Source organism: Mesoplodon densirostris, chromosome 11 (genome assembly GCF_025265405.1).
Source record: "Mesoplodon densirostris isolate mMesDen1 chromosome 11, mMesDen1 primary haplotype, whole genome shotgun sequence".
NCBI lineage: Eukaryota > Metazoa > Chordata > Mammalia > Artiodactyla > Ziphiidae > Mesoplodon > Mesoplodon densirostris.
The window spans coordinates 20,921,928-20,935,022 of NC_082671.1; the positions used below are offsets into that span (position 1 = coordinate 20,921,928).

Sequence of the window (13,095 nt, forward strand, 5' to 3'; positions counted from 1 at the left end):
ACCTCACCTTGCCCTCTTTGTCACCTTTGCAACCATGAGATAAAGGAAGGCGTCTGCCTAATGTATCCATGTATCTATCCTCATCAAAATATCTTTTTGGGCCTCCCTGGTGGCGCAGTGGTTGAGAGTCCGCCTGCCGATGCAGGGGACACGGGTTCGTGCCCCGATCACGGAGGATCCCACATGCCGCGGAGCGGCTGGGCCCGCGAGCCATGGCCGCGGAGCCTGTGTGTCCGGAGCCTGTGCTCCGCAACGGGAGAGGCCACAGCAGTGAGAGGCCCGCGTACAGCAAAAAAAAAAAAAAAAAAAAAAAAAAAAAAAAAAATATCTTTTTAAAAATGCATTCTTATTAATTATATAGATAGCATTTTGCTATGAACACCTTAATATTCAAATTTCAGATAATTTGGTGACTAAGAAGAATTAATTCATTTGAATAAAAGAGATAATATGCGACTCAATCAAATATGTATCTTCCTTTTATTGCCCAAATGACATTTCATTCTTGACTTCTGGACTCAAGAAATACATCATCATGTGTATTTTTCGGTCCTATAAAATGAAATTAAATCCACACAGGGTAGTAAAAACACTACATTTAATAGTCAGTCTATCAGACTATAATCACTAAGAATGACAGACAATATTTATTGAATATTTACTTTGTGTCAGGCGTTGTTTAAACTGCCATATGTGCATTAACTCAGTTAATTCTCATGGCAAGCTTAATTATGATTTGCATTTCAGAGATGGAGAAACTGAGGCACACAGACTGAAGTAAATGCCGGAGATCATATGACTAATAAAATATAAAGTAGATAATCAACTCCATTCTCTTGGCTTTCAGAGCCCTGGTTCTCAACCACAGTGCTAATACTACCCTACTCTTAAAAGACAAAAAACAGGGCTTCCCTGGTGGCGCAGTGGTTGAGAGTCTGCCTGCCGATGTAGGGGACACGGGTTTGTGCCCCGGTACGGGAGGATCCCACGTGCCGTGGAGGGGCTGGGCCCGTGAGCCATGGCCGCTGAGCCTGCGCGTCCGGAGCCTGTGCTCCACAACGGGAGAGGTCACAACAGTGAGAGGCCCGTGTACCGCAAAAAAAAAAAAAAAAAAGACAACAAACCCCAAAAAAACCTTTAACTATGTCTATATCTATCAGTGATATGGGTGAACAAAATATGCTTCTTCTAAATAATTAAGTATGAAAAGGAGAGGCTTTCACCCCAATATGTTCAGCTCTTAAAGAAGTGATACAAATGTCCCAAAATTAATTAACCCAGCAGTATTGTAGGCTTATAAAGCTCTCTCCATCCAAATACACATTGGTTTATACTATATTCCAAACAAATGAACCTTAAGATTTAAATAGTTATATACACCAAACATATACATTTGAGGTCTAAGTGGCTAATCAAAATAATGGTGCTCAGTAGTTTATGATTTTTTATCTATCTTTATAGAATGTGTGGCCATCTCTAGCATTCTTTCTAGTTCAATAAAGTTTTGAACTTAGAAGAAACAGTACAGAAGATTTGGACTGTCTTTAACTAAATTCTCATGAATGCAAGTTCATTAATTTTGGTATTGCATGGACGCAGCACAAAATGAACTACAGATCCACAGAGAAAGTGCTTTGGTGCCAAACAAGTTTTGACATGGTCATGTTCTTCTTCCAGCAACAGGCTGTTCTTGGTTGTAACGGGTGAAGGTGGTCAAAAAGCACAAAATTCCAGTTATAAAATAAATCCTGGGATGTAATGTCCAGCATGGTAACCATAGTTAATAATATTATAATCTCTATCTGAAAGTTGCTAAGAGAGTAAATCTTAAAAGCTCTCATCACAACAGAATAAAAATTTGTAACTTAGGCGGTGGGTGTTAATTAGGCTTACTGTGGTGATCATTTTGCAATATATACCAATAGCGAGTCACTATGTTGTACACCTGAAACTAATATAATGTTATATGTCAATTATATCTGAATTTTTAAAAGCTATGTTATGTAGTTATTCCTTAAATCCTTTAAAAATTGGATAAAAATACGTTATCACAAATATCCATTTTGAAACTAAATTGCACTACATGTAACCTATTCTGTCAAACTAGGAGATGCCAAATTTCATTTAGTAATAGAAAAAAATTCATAATGATTGTGTAAAAACTATTTTTAAAGTTTTTTTGGTTAAAATAATTTTTCATTATACTTCTGCATGAAACCTCAAACCACTATTGCTTACTCCTTTTGGATTATAGATCTCTTGATGTAGCTAGAGATGCCCTCCAAAACTCAAATGCACATGCATACAGGCAAACACTCATGCAATTGCACACATAATTTTACATATAATTTTAGAGAGTTCATTTTCTACTCTCATAGTTCCAACTATGAACTTCCTCAATGAAATCCCCTAGGAACTCCTATAAACCCTGGGTTCCAGGTTAAGAAGCTCTGACCTAAATGTGAAAAGGACTATAAACTCATTAATATATACAATTAGATGATTTCAAAATGATCAGTTATTATATGTAAAAAGAGCCTCAAGCTATAGATTTTATTGATGTTTTATTCAGATAAACATAGAGGCATGTATGTCAATAACTTGAAATTTTACTGTTCCTAGGATAAACATTTAGACAGAGATCAATATTTTAATTATAAAGAATAATAAACACACTGAAGAAAACAGTACATTACTAAGGGCAATCATTGTCTTCTTACTCAGAAATTACCTTGTGATAATGCACATATAAATCTGAAATGGAAGGCAGAACAAATTGTTAACTTTTATAAATGAATGTTACCATTTTGAGAAGTCATACCAGTTAAATTTCAAATAGGAATTTCCTGAAAGCAGGATGTAAACATATGAGGAAGGATAAACAACACCTCAAAAAGCTCACTAGAGAACACTAAGAGTCTTTCTTTGATTAACATGATCAAATTCAATATTCTAGGAACAGGATATGGTCAGTTCCCAAGATTTATAAAACAAAAGTCAGCACTTATAGGCAGATCTCTGAAGGGTGTCTATTATGGTTGTGATTACTGCTGGTGTTAATGTTGTCGGATTTAAAATCTTTTCTAAACTTTTCCTAAAAAAGAGCTGTCTAATGCATACTTAGATCCACTGATTTAAATAAATGAAAAATTGACAGAGACAATTTTGATTGAGTTACTGTCAGTCATCTATAGACAGAGCTCGTCACAACTGTTCACCTATCTATATTGGAAAAAGCCACCAATAACACATTTGTAAAACTTACTGAGTTTTATAAGATCAACAATTCTTAGTGCTTAAACGACTACAAGGTAAACTAATTGAGATTCCAAATATTAGATGAGTGGTTCATAAATCTGTCTAGGGATGGGACCAGCAAGTTACGTATATGCATTTTTTTTAAAGCTCCCTAGGGGGTTGTGTGTTAGACTTGGCTGTACCGGCCTACTCTAGATCACTTGCAAGGTAGTCATAGGAACCCAAAGTCAGCTTTTAAGGAAAGATTATATTTTATATATTTCAACATTTTATGAGATTATAGAAATTCCCTGAAAATTAGTGCTCTAAATCCTTACAATCATTTAATCATCACCAAAAAATGGGTAGAAATTCCATAATACTCAAATATGTACTGTACATTTTTTGCTCTATGATCTACGGAAAGTTCCATATTCCATACCCTGCTCAGTTCTAATTTTTAAAGAATACTGTAGAAACCTTAGAGGTCCATTGGCCTCTGCAATGCAGACACAACCTACTCTGAGAGCAGATCTAACATTCTAAATAGTGATGGACCTCATCAAGTTTAGGTAAAAGATTATTATTTTATAAAAATGGCTCTATTATATTTAAAATATAGGATCCACTACATATTTCAAAGATTTTTAATGTATTTTGGACAATGAAAATAGAAGTGAAAGCTATCTGATGTTTTTTCCAAGCCTAAAAATATAGACTCTTTTAAAAATTCCTTTCCTGTGCAAAAGATTGGAAATTAAGCAAAAGTCTAACTTGGTTTGCATTTTTTTGCCAAGCATTGAGATGAAACGTTACCTTAGACTCACACTTAATTATTGAGCAGAGGACTAAATAAACATTTAAAAGTGCATTTTTTCTTAAGACGCATTCACGTGGTACTAAACAACAATAAAGGACAGGTGATTTGTACAAATGTGATTTCAAACTGTGGTTGGTCAGTGAACAATATCATTGGCATGACCTGGGAATACTTTATACATTTTTTTGGGCATCATCTCAGACTTTCTGAATCAGAAACTCAGAAGGTGAAGCCCCAAAATGTGATTTCACAAGCCTTCCAGGGGAGGAAGGCTTATTAACACCTTAAGGTTAGAGAACTACCAGTATAGGAAAAACTGTAAGAGTTAAAACAGAAAAAGAAGGAGAGAAGGAAACAGGGAGATGACAAAAAGCTGCAGTGGAGACGAAAGATGTCATAAAGTGACAGGACTTAAAGGATGTGAGAAATGAGCTGAAAGGTAATATATTCCAGGGGATGGGGAAGAGACAGAAGAGTTGGCAAACATGCAGAGGTTAAAAATGACCAACACGGGCTTCCCTGGTGGCGCAGTGGTTGAGAGTCCGCCTGCCGATGCAGGGGACACGGGTTCGTGCCCCGGTTCGGGAAGATCCCACATGCCGCGGAGCAGCTGGGCCCGTGAGCCATGGCCACTGAGCCTGCGCATCCGGAGCCTGTGTTCCGCAACGGGAGAGGCCACAGCAGTGAGAGGCCCGCGTACCACACCCCCCAAAAAAAATGACCAACACATGTTGGGGGGAAAATGACACTGACAATTTTTTTTTTTTTTTTTTTTTTCAGTACGCAGGCCTCTCACTGTTGTGGCCTCTCCCGTTGCCTAGCACAGGCTCCGGACGCGCAGGCTCAGCGGCCATGGCTCACGGGCCCAGCCGCTCCACGGCATGTGGGATCCTCCCGGACCGGGGCATGAACCCACGTCCCCTGCATTGGCAGGCGGATTCCCAACCACTGAGCCACCAGGGAAGCCCTGACAATGTTTTTTAATAGCCATTTTGGCACATACTGAAACAGGCGTAGGTTTGCTGGTTTCATACTAACTGTATAGATTAAAGAATATGAGATTTATGTCAAAATTGCATTGTGGAAATAGATTATTTTCAGAAATGCACTAAAATTTGGTTTGAATTTATTAACAGTTTAATCTCATTTATAATATAAAATAAAACAATGATAGTATGTTTCCTTTGTTTTTTTAAACCAATGTCATATTTGCCATCTAATTTAATTCCAGTGAGTGAAACAGAAATTTAAAGGCCAATTTCCTGATTTAATAAGAGATTGTACAAACAGGAAAAACAGTTTTGGAAAATATCTTCATTTGCATGTGGATGCTACACAGGCAGAAGTGTCTAATGGTTGTTTTCCAGAACCACATTTACTAAGAATCTCAGAAATGCTGCATTCAAGAATAAAACATACGTTTTCATGTGCTCTCCAAACCACTTAATAAGCAAAAGTGGCATTTAGAGAATTCTAATACATTAACTAATAGAACCTGTAAAACAAAGAAAATGTTGTGCTGTGACAGCCTCATCTTCCTGCTGATGATTTGTGTGCTGTATCTTACTTCTGTTTAAACATCTAGCAAAAACACTTTAAGACATTTGATGATCTCTTCCCTGAGGGCCCAAAGGTCAACAATAAGATGTTTCTAAACAAAAATTAGACTACACATCAAAACACTTCCATTTAACACTAGCATTGTGGATTATGTAATAATATTTTAAGAAGTAAAGAAAAACTAGCCATTAATTATATATTATTAATTATATTATTAATTCACCTGAATTAATTATTATTAATTAATATAAATAAATAAATTATTATGAATTCACCTGAATTCACCTAATTCACCTGAATAGGTGAATTATTAATTCACCTATCATTTTCCTAAGAAGCCTTCAGAACATTTCTACTGTAGTTGTTACTAAACTTAACTAAATACCTGTTCACTCTGAGTCTGAAGAAAGAAGTGATACTTGAGGAATTCCTCCAATTGTGATCTGTTTGGGAACTGAATTCTTTTTATCCCACAGAGCAATGAGTACAGTTTCTTATACAGAACAGATCTTGGTAAAGTTAGTAAGCTAAGTGTTTGCTAGCATCATTTATAACTGGAAACTGACTACAGGTTCTGTCATAAGTGAAATAAACTGTAACACCCCCCCCACCCCACCCCATGCAGTAAAATATGATGTCCTCAAAGCAGCAATGGTAAAGCAAACTGGAGTCAGGAGTCAGAATGTTGGGCTCACATCCAGGGTCTGTCATTTATTCATCTGGGACAAGCTATCTCAACATTTCAAAACTCAGTTTCTTCATCTAAAAATGGGATAATAAATGATAAGTAATTCATATGTGCTATGATATAGTACCAGATCTCCAGAATTTAGTAGTAATAATTTTTGAAGAATAAGAAATACTTCATTCACTCAATTTTTTCTTTCATTCGTGTAATAAAACTATTTTGAGTGCTAACTTGTGAGGCAGCATAATGATGTCCACAGTTAAGGGCAGAGAATCTGAAGCCAAACAGATGTGGTTTAAATCCTGGTTCCACATTCACTAGCTGTGTGACCCTAAGTTACTTAATCTTCCTATGCCTAGGTTTCTTCAACTGTAAAAGGGGGATAATACTATCATCTACCTCATTGGGTTGTTAGTGGATTATAAATTACAAAATAATGAGCTGTATTAGTTAAGGGATTATATGAGTTAATATATGTGTAATATATATGTAACTTGTACAAATTACAAAACTCATAAAATGGTAACTGAGAAGTAGCAAGAACTATGTATTTGTTAAAATGAGAATGCTTCAGCCCATCCTATTAGGAGATAACAATGAACAAAACACAGAATATATAAAAACAAATAAAGAAAAAGCCAGGCCCTTTACCAGGAAAGTGGAGAGGAGGAGACAAATCCCTTCCCCTACCCACCCCACCAAAAAATGTAAATGCATATACAAGTAGTTTCATAGCTCTTTCTGCTGAAACCAAACTGCATCCATGGAATCATTTTTTTAAAGAATAATTAAAAATTTTTTTGAGGTGGCCCATTTTTAAGGATAACCTAATACAAACTTTTTTTAAGGAAAAAATAATAGTCCACAAAATGTCATGTGACATGAGAGTGCTTTTATCTCTGTTGCATAGGCAATTTTCAAATTTCACAGTTTCATGGTTCTTTACAAAGTGATAACTCTGGAAAATGATCAAAGAAAGAATGTTCAATTACTCCTCATTACAAAATAAAACTTTTTAAAGTCAAAGTCCGAAAAAAATTAGAGTAATGAATTATTTTTCATAAATACATGACACCAATTACTTATTATGCCATATTTCTACTTCTCTTTCATATTTCTCTTTCTTCTTGTAAGATAGACATATCAAAATTTTTCTTCAGGAGAACATTAGCACCACTAGATTCTCTTGCAAGCAAATTTTTAGGTTTCTTTACACTGTCAATACAGAACAACAGCAGTAATATGAGGGAAGAGAGATCAAGTACTGACTCTCTTTCGGCCAGCTTCCCTCCCTTGTGCTCCATTTACACCTGAATACAGCCCCTCCCCAGCAGCGTCTCCTCACAGGATCAGGCTGACTTCATAGCCCAATGTCAGTCAAATGTTACGTCATTACACTAATCCCATCTTCCTATTTTTAAAAAAAGTTACAGAGCTATTTTTCTATATTAATTATGACTTTCAATAGAGCACTCTTTATAGCAAAAGCAGGAGTTTTTCTTTGAAAGGGACCTTCAGCATGAATTGACATTAAGCAGTGATTTGAGATACAAGAGCACAAGCTTCAGTTCGCATGATTTTCTTTTTTTGCAGTTATGAGTAATGCTATATAAAATATTGTTATTTTAGTCTTATAGTTTTGAAGACTTTTAATAATATTTCTAAACTATTAGGCATTTTTCTGACCACATATACAAAATCTGTTTAAATTCACAAACGTTTCAGTAAAAATATAGCTACCACTCTTGGAGTTCTTAAAAGGCCATGTTCTGGGCTTCCCTGGTGGCGCAGTGGTTGAGAGTCCGTCTGCCGATGCAGGGGACACGGGTTCGTGCCCCGGTCCGGGAAGATCCCACATGCCCCAGAGCGGCTGGGCCTGCATGTCTGGAGCCTGTGCTCCACAGCGGGAGAAGCCACAGCGGTGAGAGGCCCGCGTACGGCAAAAAAAAAAAAAAAAAAAAAAAAAAAAAAGGCCCTGTTCTAAAAGTTTTTGGATATTACATCTAATAATTCTCAGAGAAACTGCATAAAGACTGTTATATTCCTATTTAACAGATGGGGAAATTAAGCTCCTAAGAGTAATTTACCCAAGGTAAGAGTAGGAAATGGTAAATTGGGGCATTAAACTCAACATCATCTAACTTTAAAATACATGCTGGTCATCATTAAGTTATATTGCCTTCCTCAACTGATTCGGGTTCTGTAAGAGATGCTAAAGGTATAAAAAAATCAAGCTGGTTCGCTCCCCTCAGAGTTGAAAATTAAATTTGCAAGTCATTTAAAATACACAAGAAACAATAAGTAATCATAACAATTATAATAAATACTAAATTGTATAGCAGCAAATAATACATGCACAAGAAATTTAAAGAGAGAACACTGGAAATCAAAGGAAGGTAGAAACTTCTTTAACGTACCACTTAGCAGCACAGTGTTTTGGGATCATTTATTTAATTTTCTTTCTATACCATATATGAAGGCAGGGAATGTGTCTGATTATTCACCAGGTACCCCAGACCCTATTATTAGTGTTTAATAAATACATATTAAGTGAATTTATTAAATCTTTATGTATAGGTAGTCTTTTTTTTTTTTTTTTTTTTTGCTGTATGCGGGTCTCTCACTGTTGCGGCCTCTCCCGTTGCGGAGCACAGGCTCCGGACGCACAGGCTCAGCGGCCATGGTTCACGGGCCTAGCCGCTCCGCAGCATGTGGGATCTTCCCGGACCAGGGCACGAACCTGTGTCCCCTGCATCAGCAGGCGGACTCTCAACCACTGCGCCACCAGGGAAGCCCTATGTAGTCTTTTGATCTAACTCTAGAAAGAATAGGTAGAGAGGAAAAGATATAGAGCATTGCTTCCCAGAAGCATCATCCAGGAAATTTTATAGGGTCCACACGTCCACACACACACACACACACGCACACGCACACACACGCAAGAAGGTAGTGGCTTAACCCAAAGAAATGGAGAATAATAAATTAGAATGATTATACTTCCATAGTAGGGTTATTTTATGAAGGGTCATGAAAGTCCAATAGAATTATTTACATTTGACCTGACAGACAAAGGAGAACTACTCTAGATTCTATGCTGAGTGTTAACTCTCAAAGTAGGGTGCTAGGAAGATCAGTCTAGCAGTGGTATGGAGAATGGTTTGGGTAGAAGAGAAAGTAAAGATCTCCACTGAATAGGAAACTGTTACCGTGCCACATATGTTATGATAAAAAGCTTTCTGCTAAATTGTAGTTGTGAGAGTTGAAAAGAACCATCAAATCCTAGAGACAATTTGCAGCAGGTAATGATAAAATTAGATAACTTGAAAGTAAGGAGGAAGGAGTCAAAGTAAATACAGTTGTTGCTTGGGAGGTTGAAATAATGATTACAGTATTGACAAAAACAGAATGGTTAGCAAACAGAGATGACTGTTAGAATAGAATCAGTAAAAAAATTAATAAATTCAACATAACTAAATTAGTTTATAACTTGAGCATTAGCCCTAACTTTTGACCCCAGCACTATAATAGATGCCATAAAATCTCCCTCAGGTCTCAAGTGATGGGTTTATCGTTTGAGATCTTTTTTTCCTCTTTTTTGGCCGCACCGCGCAGCTTGTGGGATCTTAGCTCCCCAACCAGGGATCGAACCCACACCCTTGGCAATGAAAGTTCAGAGCCTTAACCACTGGACCACCAGGGAATTCCCTCTTTGAGATCTTTAAATCTGTATGTGGAACATCCAAATGTAGATGCAGCTTGAAAGACAATATTCAGGTTATAAAAATAAAGGTAGCAAAATGATGACTTATGAACCATTATTTTCATAAGTGAATGGTTAAATACACTTTAGTTCATGAACTCTCAGAAAGCGTCCCCACAGGGAGAAGAGCAATGGCCTAGTGCTCTTCACGTATGTCTAAAAATGGCAGTTATAAGTGAGTATCACCTTCTCCTTCAGGGACTCGGGTTTACCATGTACATTTTTGAAATTTTATTGTTATTTATAATTAGATACTGAAAGATGAACAACGCTTTTCTAAAGAAAAACAGATACATGGAAACAATAATGAGCACCTATAGAATATGCAAAACAGAGAAATTAGAATAAAAATGTCAGAATAAGGATTTTTCTGTATTACTCTAGGAAGTAAGACTAAAGTTTGACAAGAAGATAGCACTGTAAAAATAAGGGGGAAATTGGAAACTGACCAATCTTTCCCTTATTTACAATGAATGGACTCTCAGAATGCTGAGTTCTTGGTACTGTATGTTCAATCTCCAAAATTCTTGCCATATAGATGTTAAAATGAGGGGAAAATAAAAATGAAACCATCAACAACAAAAAAGTTCTGCAGAAATCTACTGCTGTGATTGCTTTATTGAGTTGTGGTCACAGGTATAAATTACAAGTGATGGTGTTTTTGCTCCATTAATAAATTGAACTTGTTGGGATATATGTATAAAAAATGGGAACTTGTTGGGATATATGTATAAAAAATGAAATTGTATTATACCAAATCCTAGAGAGTATAAAGAGGGGATAAGTAATTTTGGATTTTGGACAGATGCATTCTCTTTTACAATTCTACTTGAATTCCTGACTTCTGAACATCCCTGGATATTTCTGATATCCCAAGTGATTCTGGTTTGATGCTCAATAACCCACAAAAATGCCAATCCAAAATAACGGCATATATTCTTTATATTCCCCATACCAAGAAAATATAAGTTTTATTTGTGTTATAAAGCTACATTGTTTGAATAACAGAGTTCTATTGAAATAGTCATTCTCTTTAAGCCTGAAATTTATTAGCCTCAGGATGGGAACCAACCAGGTATTGCTATGCTTACCAACTCTGAGATTATACAAACAGTAGCTTCTTACAAAAGTCCTTTGGCTATCCATTCATTATACTTAGCAACATCAAACAGGGAAAGATAATTTAAAAGCTCCTGTTGAGCACCCAGAGACCTTGAACATAGACAGGGGGTGAACACAAAGAGAGAATATTTGGTTACAAGAGTCACACTTCATCTCTTTAATTAATTTTTTTACGGTACATTTTTGGTGTTTCCATTATTCTTCTTCTACTCCCTTGGTTCTAACAGAAAGAAGTACACACATACATGTATATATTTCATTAACAGGAAATAAAAGCATTGTCTTTAGTTAAGATGTTTCCATTCACAGAGACTACACATTTAAAAAATAAATTGCCTGAATAAATTCAATTATCTAGAGAAGCAAAGGAAATCACATGCAAATGACATTATATGCAGAGGCCATTCCGACAGCTTCATGTTTATTTTTATTGTTTCAATCAGTGGAAGGGAGAAGCTGTCAAAATGTAAGATCTCTTCCTTTTTAAAGGCCCGATGTCTCTGGAACTGAAAATTGCATGAGCAATAATATCAAGAGAAGAAATCTGTCTACTCCTGAAAATAGGAGAAGATTCAGACTCTCTCCAATTTAATGCCAGCATGCAAGTGAGTCCCCATACACCTTGGTTATATTTTGCCTACAAAAACCAAAGGATAACATTTAATTTGCAAGTAGTCCAGTATCAGTCAAGCTTATGAAGACCAGCTTTAAAAAAACAGTGTATCTGAAAAAAAGTTAGTAAATCCACATATTAACTTAGCCTATAATGACTGTTAGTCCTGTCCTCTGATAGCAGCTCTGTAAATAGTAGGTGCTACACATGACTTTATCAAAAACTCTTAGCAGAAGAGGCATTCCAATAACCAGTAATTAAATATGATATTTTTGTCTTGTTCGTTAAATATGACAAAAATACACAGAAAAGATCTAGGCTGCCTTTGTAATAGGGTCCTGCTGAAAATCTCTGGCTTTTTACACAGAATTTACGTGCTACCTGAGTTCTCTTGAAGCGTGAATGTACCAAGTAAATGTGGCATATGTCTGTATTTTCTTGCCAATTCCTAATTCATTCATTCAAATCGCTCATTGTAGGCCAAATTCTTATCCAATTCCACAGAGCCACCAATTTTCCTGGAAGTGAATAGCAGCTTTGTGCATGGAAACAGGGAAGTCAATAGCAGGTCTGTGCCTGGAAGAACTATGCAACTGGTGGAAAGGATAAGAATTTACCACAGGATTCCTTGAGTGTGGTAGAATCTAGTTTAAAATGACCCAAATGATGAAGCTTTCACCACTTCACTTGGGTGTCAATTGCAAAACTTGACAATTTGAATAACTGTGAGTTTTTACACGGCCATCTTACATACCACTCTGACTGCAGTATGCATGAGGATAATTCTTCCATTTAATATATTTTTATTACAATGTTCTTTATTTACCATAATTAACCTTTGATTTCGTTCAGAACCTGAAGGCATATTCTTAGCAAAATAATAAAAGCACCACTTAACAAAACTTATTAATAAGCCAATAACTACATTGGCATCTTTAGGAGGCTATTACTTTTTTTTTTTTTTTTTTTTCAGTATGCAGGCCTCTCACCGCTGTGGCCTCTCCCGCTGTGGAGCACAGGCTCCGGACGCGCAGGCTCAGTGGCCATGGCTCACGGGCCCAGTCCCTCCACGTCAAGTGGGATCCTCCTGGACTGGGGCACGAACCCACGTCCCCTGCATCGGCAGGCGGACTCTCAACCACTGCGTCACCAGTGAAGCCCAGGAGGCTATTACTTTGATCACTCCTAACAGACTTATGAAGGAAGTGTTATCTCTGCTTTTACAGATACTGAGTTTAAGCCCGGTACTTCAAGTTAAATAATAAGTAATTTGAACTCATATCTCTGTGACTCCT

General features: G+C 36.6%; 1 protein-coding gene across 1 annotated transcript in view; it reads right to left on the minus strand.

Moving 5' to 3' along the window:
• The window catches only part of SOX5 (SRY-box transcription factor 5), a 739,414-nt gene that overhangs the window by 301,728 nt on the left and 424,591 nt on the right, over positions 1-13,095 (minus strand). The window lies entirely within an intron of this gene.